Source organism: Ictidomys tridecemlineatus, chromosome 12 (assembly GCF_052094955.1).
Source record: "Ictidomys tridecemlineatus isolate mIctTri1 chromosome 12, mIctTri1.hap1, whole genome shotgun sequence".
Taxonomy (NCBI): domain Eukaryota; kingdom Metazoa; phylum Chordata; class Mammalia; order Rodentia; family Sciuridae; genus Ictidomys; species Ictidomys tridecemlineatus.
The window spans coordinates 70,040,091-70,056,892 of record NC_135488.1 but is presented as its reverse complement, the minus strand read 5'-3'; the positions used below and the strand labels follow the sequence as shown (position 1 = coordinate 70,056,892).

The following is a 16,802-nucleotide window of genomic DNA, read 5'->3' as shown; positions in this document are numbered from 1 at the left end:
ATTATACCCAGAAGAACTTTACCACTGAGCCACATCCCTAGCCCTTATTTATTTATTTATTTATTTATTATTTTGAAACAGGTCTTACTAAGTTACTTAGGGCCTCACTAAGTTGCTAAGGCTGGTCTTGAGCTTGCAATTCTTCTTTCTCAGCCTTCCAAACTACTGGGATTATAGGTGTGAACCACTGAGCCTACCTCAGGAAAAACTGTGAAAAGACTGAAATTTAACAAAGTGTTTTGGCTAGCTTGTCCAATCTGTCTGTCATTGACTTGACTATTTTACAACTCTGTAGAGAGACTTGTTAACTTCCAGGAAATTGATGGTAATACAAATGATTCCTACCCCTGGAAATGCAAATTGTGAACTATAGAAAGTAGTGATTATTGTTCAGTGGATATTCATCAGTTATGCCAGTTTTGTATTCAATATTCCTTAACTATAAATGTGTGGTACTTCAACTGGCAATAATATTATTAATTAATAAACTAAGTAAAAAATTTGACAGGGCTGGGGATGTGGCTCAAGTGGTAGCGCGCTCGCCTGGCATGCGTACGGCCCGGGTTCAATCCTCAGCACCACGTACAAAACAAAGATGTTGTGTCCGCCGATAACTAAAAAATAAATATTAAAATTCTCTCTCTCTCTCTCTCTCTCTCTCTCTCTCTCTCTCCCTCTCTCTCTCTCCCTCTCTCTTTAAAAAAAAATTGACATATGTTCATTTTAAATTTGTGTGAGAATATCATATTAACTTCTTAAATTTATCATTTAACAATATTCTGCATAGTAAAGGGCTAAAACAAAAAGATACAGTTACATAGATGCCACCAGTAATTCTATAACACAATCTTAAAAATCATTGCAAAAGTAGGCAGCCTAGCTACCCACTGTAACTAAACGAACTTAGGATCACTGATCCAATAATTATTTCCCAAAATTATTATTATTATTAGAAATTTATTGTTCTCTATTACAGTCTCTCTGTATGCATATGTGTGTGTGTGTGTGTGTATGTGTGTGTATACACAAAAAGCAATTCCGATAACAGATGTGTGGGGATTCTCCACAGACACTAAGCAATTCAATAGCAGATACCAACTGGGTATCATGTAATTTAACTCAGTACTGACACTATCTACCTACAGATACCATCAGATCCCCACAGGTTAAGGACTCAGTCCTACAGGTCTACACCATTCCACTTCTACTGCTAATTACAAGCCCCAGATTGTGACCTATGCTTCTAACTAAATAACTATAAATCGAGGTTGAGATAACTCTCTCCTTGGGTTCCATCAATTTACTTTTTTATTAGTTTATTGTAAATAATATTATAGAGAATACAGATGAGAGAGATGTACAGGGCAAGGCATGTGGGAAGGGGCACAGAACTTCCATGCTTTCTCCAAATGCTCCACTCTCCAGGAACCTCTATGTGTTCAGCTATCCAGAAGCTCTTGATTTTTTTTGAAACTTCGTTATGAGGACATGATTGATTACATCACTGGCTATGGGTGATCAACTCAACCTTTAGCCCATCTCCCTTCCCTGGAGGCTGGGAGACACAGTTGAAAGTTCCAACCCTCTAATAATATGGCTGGTTCCTCTGGCAATCACCTACCCCTCACCCACTGCATTCTGAGAAAATCCAGGAGACTCCAGTCATCTCATTAGTACATAAAAAGAAACATCACACTGAAGATTCCAAGGGTTTTGGGGGCTGTATGCCAGGCACCAGGGGCTGAGATCAATTTTATATTTTGTATTATACTACAATATCACATATAGATTAAATAACTATTAGTTAATAGCTTTCTAAGAGTCAACTTATAATAATAAAAACATACTTTCATAGCCAGAAAAGATGATGTTCTTTTAATATTCACTATAAGTTCCACAATTCAGTTTCAAACTTTCTTAAAGTAATTTAAATAATAGTAGCCAAAATGCTTTTGTAAAAAATCATTTCACAATGAGTTCTAGTCAGCATGGTAACTTAATTCATTTTAGATGCATATTTCAAGTTTTTATATTTAATCCTACCTACAGAGTAATTTCCAAAGTGATGTTTCCTGCAGTCAAAACCCAGACTTTATGTCTCTAGAGTAATCTTGCCTTATGGTAGTTTTAGCTTCAGTGAGTCTATATCATCTTCCCAGAGTAGTTCTGGCTGGCCTGGGCTTGTTGTAAATAGTTGGTTCTGTCAGACAGCTTTTTAAATGTCAACACCCTTAACAATTTACACAATGTACAAGGAAAGTATTGTGCTTTAAAATAAAGATGTGTTTTCTCTAGTGAAATAAAATTTATCGTATAGGAAAGTCTGCTTAAGGAAATAGGAGAGTTTCACGTTCTCTAGAAAAGAATTGAGAAGGTATCTCATTTCACTTTTCCCTTCCTTTATCCCATTTCAAACATGACCCAAAAATTAAATGTTTTATGTATGACATTTAAAAGTAACATATTATTAAAGGATGCAAACCTACAAAATCTAATAGTCATATAAAACTGGGAGATTCCCAAAAACTATTTTGTATATTTAATATCTGAAAACAATCAAATAATTTTATGTTAAATACAAGTTTTCCAAGCTCCCCAGTCTATCTCCTCTAAAATTTTAAACAAACATACTTGATATGAATAATAGCATTTTATCCAAATACCAAATATTATACTGAGTATTTGAACAGCAAATACAAACAGTCCTAATCCCAATCATAGACTATGTTGTGAAATGTTAATGTATTTAAATTTTTTAATTATACATGGAATTAACTTAAGTACTGCACTTTAAACAATTAGATATTAATATTTCATTCATATTAAATAGAAAGAACATATAAACAAGTGATAACCAATAAAGGAAATTTTCAAAGGCAAACTAGGAAATCTAGTTTAAGTTTTTGAAAGTGATAACTACAAAAAGTCTACACTATATTCACAGAAGTGCTGAATAGCTCTTTTAAGGAAAATATTAAATAATAATGCTGTAAGAACAGAAATACAAAAAGAAAATACTGAGTTATATTTATACTTCTTAATCAAGCCAAATTAATAAAGTGAACTTATTTAATAGTCATTCACTAAATAATTTTAGTGAATAATGTATTAAGTCACTGAAAAATCTTGTCCTGGTTTTATAATAATTTTCAACATTATCATTACTTAAAATAAATTTAAATAAATATCACCATATTGGTGTTCTGCAAATAATGCAGAAAGCAAATCACTTAGCTCATAATCCCTAGATATAGCAGGGCACTGTTCTGGTAGGATGAAGAACAGGATGCAGATACAAATTGCCAACTATAGCCACAGTAACCACTTGAGAAAACTGCCCTTTTTACTAGTTCTACAACAAAGGGACCCACAGGATATTCCAGACAAAAATATATGTGTTCTAAACATGATAATTCTTTCCCATTGTGCCCTACACATACATCTGAGTAGGCTGGGAATGGACACCTGACATAGACTTTAGAGGTTGGTAAGCAAAATATGAGAAATCAGATAGGAAAAGATGGCAGAGGTCATCTCCCAGACCCAGTTAACTCTGCCTAAGAAACTATGGGTACATTCAGGCAGTTAAGAGCAATAAGAAAAAACAGAACTATTTAAAAAAGAAGTCACTGATAGATTTTAAAAGTCACTAAAATAAGATCTGTGAACTCCTGAAACTGGGAGAATAAGATAACCCAGAACCCATGACTTCTTGAGATTCAAGAATGGCCTATCAGTTCTACCCTTCGAGAGGCCCACATAATTGTTCTATTTGTTCCTGTTCAGAAGAAGGGAACATCAGATTAGAATTCCAGTTTGCCTTTTCCTGGGTTCTCCTGCAATCTTACCAAGTGACAGATTAGTCTTTTCTCATTATCACATGTATACGTACACTAATATAGCTTCCTACTACAAAGCATATGAGGTAGTCTCTGTTCTCTGTTCTATTGTAATTTTTTAATTCATTTGCTCTTAAGTCATGCCAAACTGGGAAGAAAATGTCAGCATTCACTTAAAGAAAAACAAATCCTTAATGCACTATTAATCCACTGCATAACACAGAAATAACTGATTAAGGAAAAAATCAATAAGGACTAAAATGATGCATAAAAGTTTGATAAGAATATTAATGAGCTTCAAAGTATGTTCCCATTGACTGCTACTTATTTTCAAGGGGAAAAAGATAACAATTTTACAGGAAAGAAATTTAGTGTATGAGCTGGGTGTAGTGTGCATGCCTATAATCCCAGCAACACGGGGAACTGAGGCAGGAGGATTGCAAATTCAAAGTCAGCCTCAGCAATTTATCAAGGCCCTCAGCATCTTGGTAACACTCTGTCTCGGAATAAAAAATAAAAGAAGAGTGGGGGGCTGAGGTATAGCTCAGTGTAGAGTACTCACCTAGCATGCATGAGACACAGGATTCAATACCTAGCAACACATAAAATAAATAAATAAATAAAAATAAAGGTACTGTGTCCATCTACAACTAAGAATATTTAAAAAAAAAAAGTACTAGGGATGTAGCTTAGTAATAAAACATCCCTTAGTTCAAACTCCAGTACAAAAAAAAAAAGAAAAGAAGTTTGGGGAATGATATCAATGATATCTTAACCAATTAAAATTATTATCACAAATAGTAAGACAAACATACAATATTCTGATAAGGCCACAGAATCCCTTAAGTAGTCTTCTTGCCAAAAATGTATAACCTGAATTTAATCATGAGAAATATCACATAAACCCAAATTGAAGGGCATTCCATACAACTAGCCTAAAAATCAAGACAATGTCATGAAAGACAAAGAGGAGCTGCTCCAAATTATATAAGATTAAGTAGAAATGACATCTAAATTCAGTGTTTGATCCTCTACTAGAGAAAAAAATGTCATGGAACATTATTGAAAAAACTGGCAGAATGTGAACAGGAGAATATATGAGACAATAGTGTATGCACATCAATGTCAAATTTTCTGAATTTTACAACTGGTGGTTATATAAAAGAATGCCTTTGTTCTTAAGAAATAGCATTGAAGATAAAAAAGGGTTGCAGGGCATGATGTCTGCCACTTACTCTCAAGTGTTTCAGAAAAAAAAATAACTTGGGAAAAATGAGATGATGAGAAAGGTGTGGTAAACCAATTGTGACAGGATGTTAACAATTAATAAATCTAGTTGAAGGAGACTTAAAAGCTTTTTTTACAATTCTTACAAAATGCTTCAGTAAATCTGAAACTATTCCAGGATAAAAAGATTGGGAGGAAAAAAAATAAAAATAAAAGCTGAGCATGCAAGAAAGAAAGCACTCCTATTTACCAAAAAAGAGAGAAGTAAAACCAGAATGGAAGGCATATGAAGCTATGTTAGAAGAGGAAAGGTCCTGTTCAGGGAAGGATAAACCAGGAGGAGCCCAGCAAACAATCTGTTAAATTGGGGAAACAACTAGAAGACTGAGGAGGACAAGGTCTTTAGAATTCTGTGGAGGAGAGAGCTTCAGAGAGAGAAAACCAGAAAACTTCAGATGGTTCCCCTTGAGAATTCAGTTAGGTAGTGACAGCACATGCACACAAGAAAACCATGAGGCCCAGAAAAGAACAATCAGAAAAAATTACAGATACCAATGATTATAGATAATAATACTTGGCACACAAAAGGGGCTAAGAATGATACCTATTCCCAACAGCTCCACATACAAACTTCTTGATTCAGTCACTGGGTAGAATATACAAAAAAGGCCTGGCTTAGGCATGGAGAATTACTAGTCCTATACTAAGAACTACTCAGATCCTGCCTAATAAATCTTAAAAGCAACTATATATAACTGTACTCAGTATGTTTAAAAACTGTAGTAGACATGAAAGACAAGAAAAAAAAGACACAAGTCAAACTTCTGCAGATAAAAACTACAAAATGTGACATGAAAACACATTGAATAGAATTAACAGCGTATTTGATATTGCAAAAGAAAAGATTAATAGCCTTGAAGATAAGAGAAATAGAAACTTTACAAAAAGAAACCTAGAAATAAAAAAGAGAACTCAAAAGTTATCAGAGCATCAGTGAGCTAACTTCAGTTGGCCTACTACAAATATTCTTGAATCCCCAAAACAATGGCAGGATAGGAGGCAGACAGAAAAAAAATATTTGAAGAAATTATGTCCAAAATTGGACACTTTTTTTGGACATACTTACATGGACCCACAGGTCCAAGAAGCTCAATGAATTCCAAGCACAAGAAATATGAAAAAGGGGGCTGGGGATGTGGCTCAAGCGGTAGCGCGCTTGCCTGGCATGCTTGCGGCCCGGGTTCGATCCTCAGCACCACATACCAACAAAGATGTTGTATCCGCCGAGAACTAGAAAATAAATATTAAAAATTCTCTCTCTCTCTCTCTCTCTCCTCTCTCACTCTTTTTAAAAAAAAAAAAGAAATATGAAAAAGGGTATATCCATTATTACTCAATAACACAAACTGATAGCAAATCATCATCAAATTACTCAAACCAGTGATAAAGTGAAAATGTTAATAACAAGATCCAAAGAGAAACAGACACTTCAGTACAAAAGAAGAAAGACATGGATTATAGCAGATTTCTCATCAGAAATAAGGCAAATTTAAAAATCTTCAGGGGCTGGGGATGTGGCTCAACCGGTAGCGCGTTCGCCTCGAATGCGTGAGGCCTGGGTTCGATCCTCAGCACCACATACAAACAACGATGTTGTGTCCACCGAAAGCTTAAAAAAATAAATAAAAATTCTCTCTCTCTCTTTCTGTCTCCCTCTCTCTCTTAAAAAAAATAAAAATAAAAGTCTTCAATGTAGAGGGGGAAAAAAATTATCAACCTATAATTCTGTGTACCCTATGATGAAAATATCTTTGAAAAAACAAACAAAAAAAAAGACTTTTCAGATACACAAAAGCTGATTTTTTTTACCATCCAGTTCACACTACATACAAGAAATATTTTTAAAAAGTAAGTATTTTAAGCAGAAAAAAATAATTCCATATTGAAATATGAATCTATAGAAAAAGTTAAATTATTAAAAATGTTAACTACATAAATATTAAGATATTTTCCTAATTACTTAAAGCCCTTTAATTTGTTTAAATGAAAAGAATAACAATGTATTATGGAACTTATACTTTAAAACCAAGTAAATGTACCACAACCATAGAACAATGGTTGGAATGGGAAAATGAAAACAAATTATTGGTAGGCTCTTATACTTAATATGATACCACTTCAAAGTAGAATTTTGGTGTATGCTATGAACCCTAAAGCAATCATAAAAATAAGTAAATAATTATTACTAAGGAGCCAATAAAGGTGATAAAATGTAATTGTAAAAAAATTCATATAATCAAAAAGGAAGAAAGGGATAAAAAATAGGACAAATATAATTTTCCTATGTTCATCTAGGAATACACCACCACTGAAACTACACATCATGTACAACCACAAGAATAAGTTATACTCCATGTAAGTATGTCCAAAAAAATTTTTTTTAATACCAATATGACAAATTTAAATCTAACATTGAAAATTTGAATGGTATATGCAAACATGGTGATTTTTCTTTTAAGGCAGATGATTCATGAGTGACTTTATATTTTTTTCTCAAATTTGCTCAGTTCAATCATAAAAGATAAAGATCTATGGCTTTTCTATTTGATTTTCAACAAAATATACATAAAAGAATAGTCATATGTATGTTGTAAATGTCAAACATACATTTTAAAATATTTTTAAATACCCACAAACATACACAGTTTAGAAGCAGATTACCAATACTCCAGATACCTCAGTGCACTTGCCACACCAACAACCACCATCCTGAATTTTGCATTAATCATTCCCATGATCTTATTTATGGTTTTAAATATGAAGTCCTCAAAATAGTATTTGCTACAGTCTTAGCCTATTTGTACTGCTATAACAGAATACCTGAGACTGGGTACATTATAAAGTGGAAAGCTTTATTTAGCTAATATTTTTGGAGTTTGAAAGTCCAAGATTGGGTAGTCCCCATCTGGTGAGGGCTTCATGCTGTGTCATAACAATGGCATCACATGGCAGGAGTGCAAGCAAGAGCTGTGCAGCAAAAATGGATGCAGTATTAATCATAATCTCAAAAGGCACAGTTCCAATATCTTAAACTCAAATGTTGAAACTTCAAAAGATCAAAATCCTTAAAGTAAAAAATCACAATCTCAAAAGATTAAAACCCTAAATGTTGAAATCCTGAAAGCCAAAATCCTGAAAACTGCAATTCCCACTGGCGAGGGAGAAAAGGCTATATATGGGGTTGTGTCTTTTGGTATTAAGATTTGCACCACAATAACTAGCTGAGCAAATTTTTATTTTGTATGCTATCACAAAGGTAAAACCATAGCAAAATAAGTCAATTCAAGCAATATTCTCCAAATGACATTTAAGATAAGCTATTTTTGTACTAATGTACACTGATGTCAATTTAATAAAACAAAAATCTGAAGAAAAAGAGAGAACAATCTATGGAAACATTTTACCAACATTTAATGAACAGGTCAGTTCTTTTGTCTTACAATCCTTCTACAACCTGAAATTTTTCTTTATGTGGTTCATCACAGGCTGTAACAATATATTTATTTTTATGACTGTCAAGAGTCTAACTGGATTCTCCTTCCTCTGGGTCACCATTGCACATGCAGTCCCTTTGAACTGAGATCTCTACAAATTTTCTTTCATAAATGCAGATGTACTAAAAGGATATCTCTTCATTTATTAAGGAAATTTCAACATTTTCTACACACACATAATGCTTACACACAAAGCCAATGTGATAATGCACTTTCATAGAGTCAAATTTGCAAAAAAAATGCATAAAATAAAATAGAATTCTCTACATAATTTACATTTTCAGTATTGGAAATGATAAAAAGAGGAATTACATAGCACAGCAAATTGTAGAAAAATAATGGTTATTAGTAGTGTGGTAATTGTATATTTTAAAAAATGATTCAAATTCATTTATAAAATGAATTTATTAGACAGTTTACTCAGGGGTCAATCATGGTTATTAAGAATAAAATAAAGAAAAGGACAGAGATGATCTGTCTGTTCTTCATGAACATTATGACCCACTGGGATTTTTTACTTTCTCATAAGACTTAGGTTATCCATCACAATAGTTCATGTGACTGTAGTTATAAAATTATGTGTGCATAATTACCAACCATAGTGATATATGTTTATACATTTCACTTTTTGACCTATTTATGAATACAGCTTGCCTGCTCTTCACTGTATCAGAACTTTCATTAGTTATACCTGGGTATTTTTGCTATGTAGCCTATTATATTGTGTAAAGTGTTGTGTTGTTTCTTGAATAATTTCTCTTCTTAAAATGTAAATAAACATCTCATGTAAAATTTTACTTATTTTACCAGATTATATTTTCAAGATGTTGATCTTTTGGGATTTTAGACTTTAGGGACTTCGATCTTTCAGGACTTCAACATTCAAGACTATGACTTTTAGTATTGTGTCTTTCGGGATTATAGCTGAAAGAAAAGAGAACAAATACATGTGACAGTCTCACTGTATAATAGCTCATTCTCAAAGTAACTAATCCAGCCCCCTCGAACCTAAAACACCCCCAAGAGATGGACATTAATCCCTTCTGAAGGTAGTGCCCCCATGACCTAATTATCTGCCACTAGGTCCAACCTCTTAAAAGTCCTACCAGTTTTTAATACTGTTATACTGAGAAACAAACTTTCAAATCACATACAAATCACAGCATTTACACAATTTTTTTATAAAAATGGAATTATATTGTATATATTCTTATGTGATTTGCTTTTTTCACTAAACATTGCATTCTTTTTATATTCGTCCATATGAGTATATATTGCTATGGTTGGTCCATTCATTTTCATATATTTATTCATCCTGGACACCTGGGTTATTTCCAGAGTTTTGCTCTTAGAAACAGTATGTATGAATGTTTTGTACATTTCTTCATTTAAATGGATAGCTATCAGAGTATAATTGCCACATTATGTTTCCAGACTTTTTGGTTACTCCATGATATTATTTCCAGGGTAAACTAGGCTTTTGGAGACCAAGAAAAGTATTCAAGGTCACAAAGTGACGTAGTAGAGTTAAGATCAACAAATCTTACTCCTTCCACTTAAAAGAAAAAAAACCCAAGTGTTGGGTAGCTCATACACCTAGAAACATGTAATTATCAACAACAATTCTGGGGTCAGGTGCAGTGGAGCACTCCTGTAATCCCAATGGCTCAGGAGGCTGAGGATCACAAGCTCAAAGCCAGCCTCAGCAACTTAGTGAGACCTTGTCTCTAAGTAAAATATAAAAAAGGGCTAGGGATGTGGCTCAGTGGTTTGAGTGTCCCTGGGTACAATCCCCAGTACAAAAAAAAGAAAAAAAAAATCCTGAGGCTGAGGGGTGTAGTTCAGTGGTAGAGCTAAAATTTACTTAGCATGAGTGAGGCCCTGGGTTCAATCCCCAGTACCACAAACAAAAAAAAAAACCCTGATGATGATGCTCTCTCTTCCTTTATTCAAAGTTTAAAAAAAGAACCTAGCAATTAACTATACTCAATTCTACCTTTTGTATACTCAAAGCAACTTGATTACATAATCACATGACTTTTGGGGGTAAGGGTATCGGATATTGAACCCAAGGCCTCACACATGATATACAAGTTTTCTACCACTGGGTTATATATTCATCCTTTTTATTTTGAGACAGGTACTCATCAAGTTGTCCAGGCTGGTCTCCAACTTATGACCTCTTGCCTCAGCTGGGAATTTAGGCAGACATCACTACTGTGGTTATAACATAAAATATCTCATACATCACAATTCCTGAAAATTCTAGTCAAATATTTTGTAATTGTATTTGCAGTATTACATATACTAAAGTTGGGATGATACAGAGATTAGCATAGGCCTTGTACAATGATGACATGCAAATTTGTGAAGTGTTCCATATATACATATGTGTGTGTGTGTGTGTGTGTGTATGTATGTATAAGCTAAATATACTGGGCTATGTATAAATTTTGACTCTATAAAATAATAAAAAATAGTAATAAAGTAGTTCTCAATTTGGTTACAATTTTAAATTAAATTAGAAGCACTTTTATTTTTGCCATGGCTAAATATGATTTTGGAATTACTATGTTTAAGACTCACTGAAATGAATGTGATAATCATTTTTAAAATACTACATATTTTGAAATTTACATTTAGAAATTACTTGAGAATACTTTCAAAAATATTCTGCATCTCATCTAAACCAATCAAATAATTTCCAAGATAACATTATTCTTAAGTTTAAAAAAGAGTAAAAAGCCAAACTTTCTTTTAAATAATTTAATTATTTAATCCTACAGTCTGTCATTTAAAAAATATGTATAATAATTTTGGCTCTCCTTTATTTCATAAACCTTAATCTTGCTTTTTAAATGATCCTATTTTTAATAATGTTCTATTATATAATATGACTGATTATAATTACATGGATGCTATGATGAAGCCAGCATACTTCTAAAAATGTAGTTACTCAGACCAATAGCAGAGGCATCTTTACATCACTTTCTAAGTATTATTTGGCTACTTTCAATGAATGAAAATCAGATTATAACAAACAAAATACAATTAAGTGTTTAATTGTACTTCATTAAAGAAAACATTAAAATAAGTGATTTTTAATTAGACACATAACAATTTTACACATTCTAAAGATAAAATTAACATGAGGTTAAATAATTTTATACTATAAGAACATATGATCTTATGAGTTCCAAAATGCCTAGGATATCAAAAGCCAACATTCTATTTCAGGAATTTAAAATTTAATGCTCCCTTAGTATTTCTGCTGAATGTTGTTAAAATTATTTCAAATATTTTCTGCAACTTAAATTAAGTATTACCTTAATAATGCTGAACTGAGAAAAAAATTTTAATAGCTCCAAATCTAGCATAATTATTTAATGCTGTACTATTTGCCACCTTGACAACAACAAAAAACTGTACTCCAAATTGAGAAATACACCTCGAGATTCAAACTCAAAAAAAAATTAGAGGACATCTTGTGCTACTTGACATTAGTTATTTCTTATCCAAGTAGAGTACACAGCTTTATAATCATTGTAATTGGAAATATTCTGTTACACCTACCTGACCAAAAATTGCCTGTGAAGGGTAACTTAAAATCAGTGCTAATGTGTTCCTTAATCTGATTTACAAGGCCAACTAACTGGAAAGAAAACAAGGCCAGGAGCTACTAGACAAAGTGACTCTGATTCTGTATTTAGATTGAGTGAAGCTATAGGGGCTTACATATTTGTGGCTTTCTTGTAGTATGGGAATGTCCTGCTGTAAGGACGGCAGTGAGAATTTGGTATGAAAACTCTCCCTTTTAAAATTCACTATAAATCAAGGACAAAAATCATAAGATTTTAGGCACAACAACAACATGGAAAACCTCTTTCTCTTAGCAGGTGGCAGAAGAATTCATTTTAAGAGAATAATGAGAGAAATTTTTGGTACATGCTCAGAGTGGGCTTCAAGAATAATGCACACCTGCTTTATACAACCAAAGGATAGCAATCTGATTTGCTCCTCAGAGACAGTCAGGAAAGGGGTAGCTAGAGGGAACATGCTATATGCTATATCATTATAGACATGCAGGCACTCCATGAACAACATTTAATAAGGAATTAAAAGCAAGTCACATATTTTTCAATGCAAATTGCATAATGAAATATTTATTTCAATTATGGTCAATCTTGAGCTTAGGAATTTAAAAATTTCTTACTCCTTATTAACAAAAAATAAAATTACATGTTAAATGACAAACCAACTCATTTTTAGCAATCATACTTTTTTCCTTTGCTAAATACACAGAGAAAAGTATGATTGTGAGGTACAAGAAGTCTAATGAAATTAATATATCATTTCTAATTTGAATATCTGATTTTAAAATTCTCAGAAACTCAGTATCTTTAAGTTTGATATCGATTTACTAATGGAATACCATATCTTTTATCATATTCCTTACTTTGTAAGTCATTTATCATTTTTGGTCCACTTTCTTCCACTTTATTACAAATAAAGCAATGGAAATAACATTATCATAATTTTAATATTTTTAAATAATATTTAAATGTATTAAAAGTTTTAATACACTCATTTTAATCTTAATGTTTTAATAATCTCTCTTACAAATGAATTTTTTCATTTTTCCAGCAGTTTTAAAAGATTCTTTTAAATGAGTAATAAGGTATTGACTAAATTTTAAAAATAAAGTCTTTTTATTTCTGATAGAAAATAAACTGATCTTGGGCTGAGTATGTAGCTCAGCATTAGAGTGCTTGCTTAGCATGCATGAGATCCTGGGTTCGATCCCCAACACTGCAAAAACAAACAAACCAAAACCAAAAAATAAATTGAGCTTATTTGATTGGCTGATTTTACCAATTCGGTTATATGGCAATGTTTTGACCTAAACTGAAAATTCAATGAGCAAATGAGCCACCTAAAAGTTTTGACACAAACGTACTTAATGCAAATGATAAAATAAAAGCATTTTTCATCACAAATTGTTTAGAAAGAAGGGACTGAAATAACATTTCAGTTTTTTTCTAACATTTTCAGAGGATATTAATTAAGGAAACTAAATGAAAGAGGAACTATACAACTAAAGAAAAATTATGGTAAAGCTTTAAATGACTATTGAACAGTAAATCCTTTTGCAAGTTATGTGGTTTCCAGTTATTTGTTTTCAACCAAATTGAGGAAATCTTGAAACAAGTTACCAATTGATAGATAATTGAAAACAATTTTTGATGATAGTTCACCTTGTGTTTGTTACAAATGACATGGAAGGCAGTAAAAAAAAAAAAAAAAAACCTCCATCTTCTCATTTGAGTGTGTTGGGAGTCAGCCTGGCTCCAAAGACTAACTTCCTCATCCCCTGAGAAGAGCCGCCCAATGGTGAGCCCTTCTGGCTCACATGATCCTTACTCACCAATCAGACTAGCCCTGCTGACTCACATGATTCTGGGTAAGGATCAGAAAACACCTCATATCAACTGGCAAACTGTTCAACCATTAAACTGTCATAACTGTCAAACCACCCCCAGCTCTATAAATATGCAGAACTGTTCCTCAATAAACGGGCATTTTCTCTGACGACGAGCCTTGAACCTTCTTTCAGGGTGAATAAGGTTTCTAAACACTTATTAATAATAACTCTGATTACCACAAGTAATTCTGAGGCTGAATTCAGACTCATTCTAACCATTCATAATATTCATCCATAGGAGCTGGGGATGTGGCTCAAGCGGTAGCACGATCGCCTGGCATGTGTGCGGCCCAGGTTCGATCCTCGGCACCACATACAAACAAAGATGTTGTGTCTGCCGAAAACTAAAAAATAAATATTAAAAAATTCTCTCTCTCTCTTAAAAAAAAATAATAAAAAATTTAAAAAAACATAATATTCATCCAGAAATACAAACTAAATGGGAGCAAAGGAGAGGGCCCATCTTTTAAGGGATATGTTTCCCTTAAAATTTTAATTTTTAACAATCATTTACCTAAGTTTATAATGCTACTAATAATTGTAATGACAGAAAGTTTTAATACACTTAGTCATAAGTGACAAATGAAAAATATAACAGTTCTATCTATATTCATATTTCTGTAAAAAATATACTGTGATCATTAAAAACCTTTAAGCATTAAAATAACCTAAAAATATATATGTATATGCTATATATACATATACTGTGTTTAATGTGCATACATACATATATAAACCTCAACTTCTGACTGTCAAAAAAAAGTTATTTACCTATTTTTTGAATGGATGATGGTAAATATCAAATTGCTAGGACATTTACATTCCATCAGATGCATTTTGAAGAGAGATACAAGAGTTTTGTTGTAAGTATTTATTATACATTGTTAATTACCTTTATGACTAGATAAACATGACACATTTTAGATGTTAAAATGTGTGAGAGAGTATGAGTTTTACAACAAAAAAATTATGTGTAAGATCATAGTTTTGTAAACATGGCTAAAGACTTGGACAAGTCACAACCTTTGAAATTGAGTTTCCTAAACTATAAAATGAGGATATTATTCATTTTACTTCAAGATTAAAATGTTAAAATTATATATATCAAATGTAGAATATATTATATATAATATATAAAATGTATTTTGGAGGCTATTCATTCTACTTCAGAATTTTATATATATATGAAATACATATAGAATAGAATAATTATGTTACATATAATTACATACAAACTATAAAACAATACAATTGTAAATTACATGACAACCTACATCAAGGAAATATTAAATTTATGAGGGTCTGGAAATTTAACACCTCCCAATTTTGAGTCATTTTTACATAAAATTAACAGACCAACAAAGATACCATATGACAGATCAAAGCTATTAAGACATGAAAATCTGATTCTGATTTACTTCCAGAAACTATAAATTAACTTGAACATATAAATAATGAAATTCTTCATGTGCCACAGTTAAGATTAAACTTAGCCAAATATGGGAGGGTATTATAGAATTCAATTTGGGAGCTAAGATATTAAAATGTTCAATTAAAAAAGTAACAGGGGAATATAAGGAATTCTATGGAGAATCATTCTTTACACACTCTTTTACCTTTAGAGGATAGTTAATTTGCAAATTGTTACCTTCATAATAAGTATTTTGTAACATAAATGTTAAATCCAGCAGCAAAGTCATGAAAGTAGGAAGAGAAACACACCCATTTTCTATGCCTATTATATACCCCATCTACAGTTACCAACAGTTCCATTTAGATGGAACCAAATATATTCCTCAGGCAAAAAAAAGCATACAATAAACCTGTCATCTTAGAACAAAAAGATAATTTCAGTAAGTATATATTTCATAATCTAATAATCAGTAAATATATTTCATAATTCTACCTAAAAATTTAAGCTTGATCACTTAGCTAAATAATTTGGTAAACAAGCTAATAATAAGCTATTTACAGCAAAACTGAAAATATAGCTGTCTCTTAGTGACTGAATGGAATTAGTTTCAGGAGACAGACACAGACATACACACACACAAACACATACACACACATACACACACAGTGCCAAAATCTTATAATGCTCATATCCCTTATACAAAATGGAATGTACTTGTACATAACATACATACATCCTCCTCTATACCTTAATCATCTCTAGATTACTTATAATACCTAACACAATGTAAATGCTATGTAAACAGTTGTTACAGTTTAGTTAAAGGATTCATGACAAGGAAAAAATGCCTGTACATGTTCATTATAGACTCAATTCTTTTTCCAAATACTTAAGATCCATGATTGAGTGAATCCACAGAAACAGAACCCTCAGGTACAGAGGGCTGAATAATGTTTTATTCTAATATCAAACTGAGAAATTTCTGATATTCTCAGTATTTCACCAATTTCCCCAATACAATTTGCATTTACAAAAATTCTGTTTAGCTAGATAATTTTGAAACTGGTTAGGTTCATTAAGCAAGATTAGTCTCCCAGCTTCCACAATGACAATTTTAAAGACATTTTTGCTTGTACCTATTGTCAGAGAGATAGCATATTTTGTTCTATGAGGCACATAGATGTACAAGACATAATTCCTTTACACAAGGAAATTATTAGTTTAATACATGATACAGAAAAGTTAAAAATACTGTGAAGTAAATAACCACTAGATTCTATAAAATT

General features: G+C 32.1%; 1 protein-coding gene and 1 pseudogene across 5 annotated transcripts in view; one reads left to right on the top strand and one right to left on the bottom strand.

Annotated features, from left to right (window-relative positions):
- The window catches only part of Wdpcp (WD repeat containing planar cell polarity effector), a 323,247-nt gene that overhangs the window by 302,992 nt on the left and 3,453 nt on the right, over positions 1 to 16,802 (bottom strand). The window lies entirely within an intron of this gene.
- LOC120885142 (U6 spliceosomal RNA) lies at positions 10,907 to 11,007 on the top strand (annotated as a pseudogene).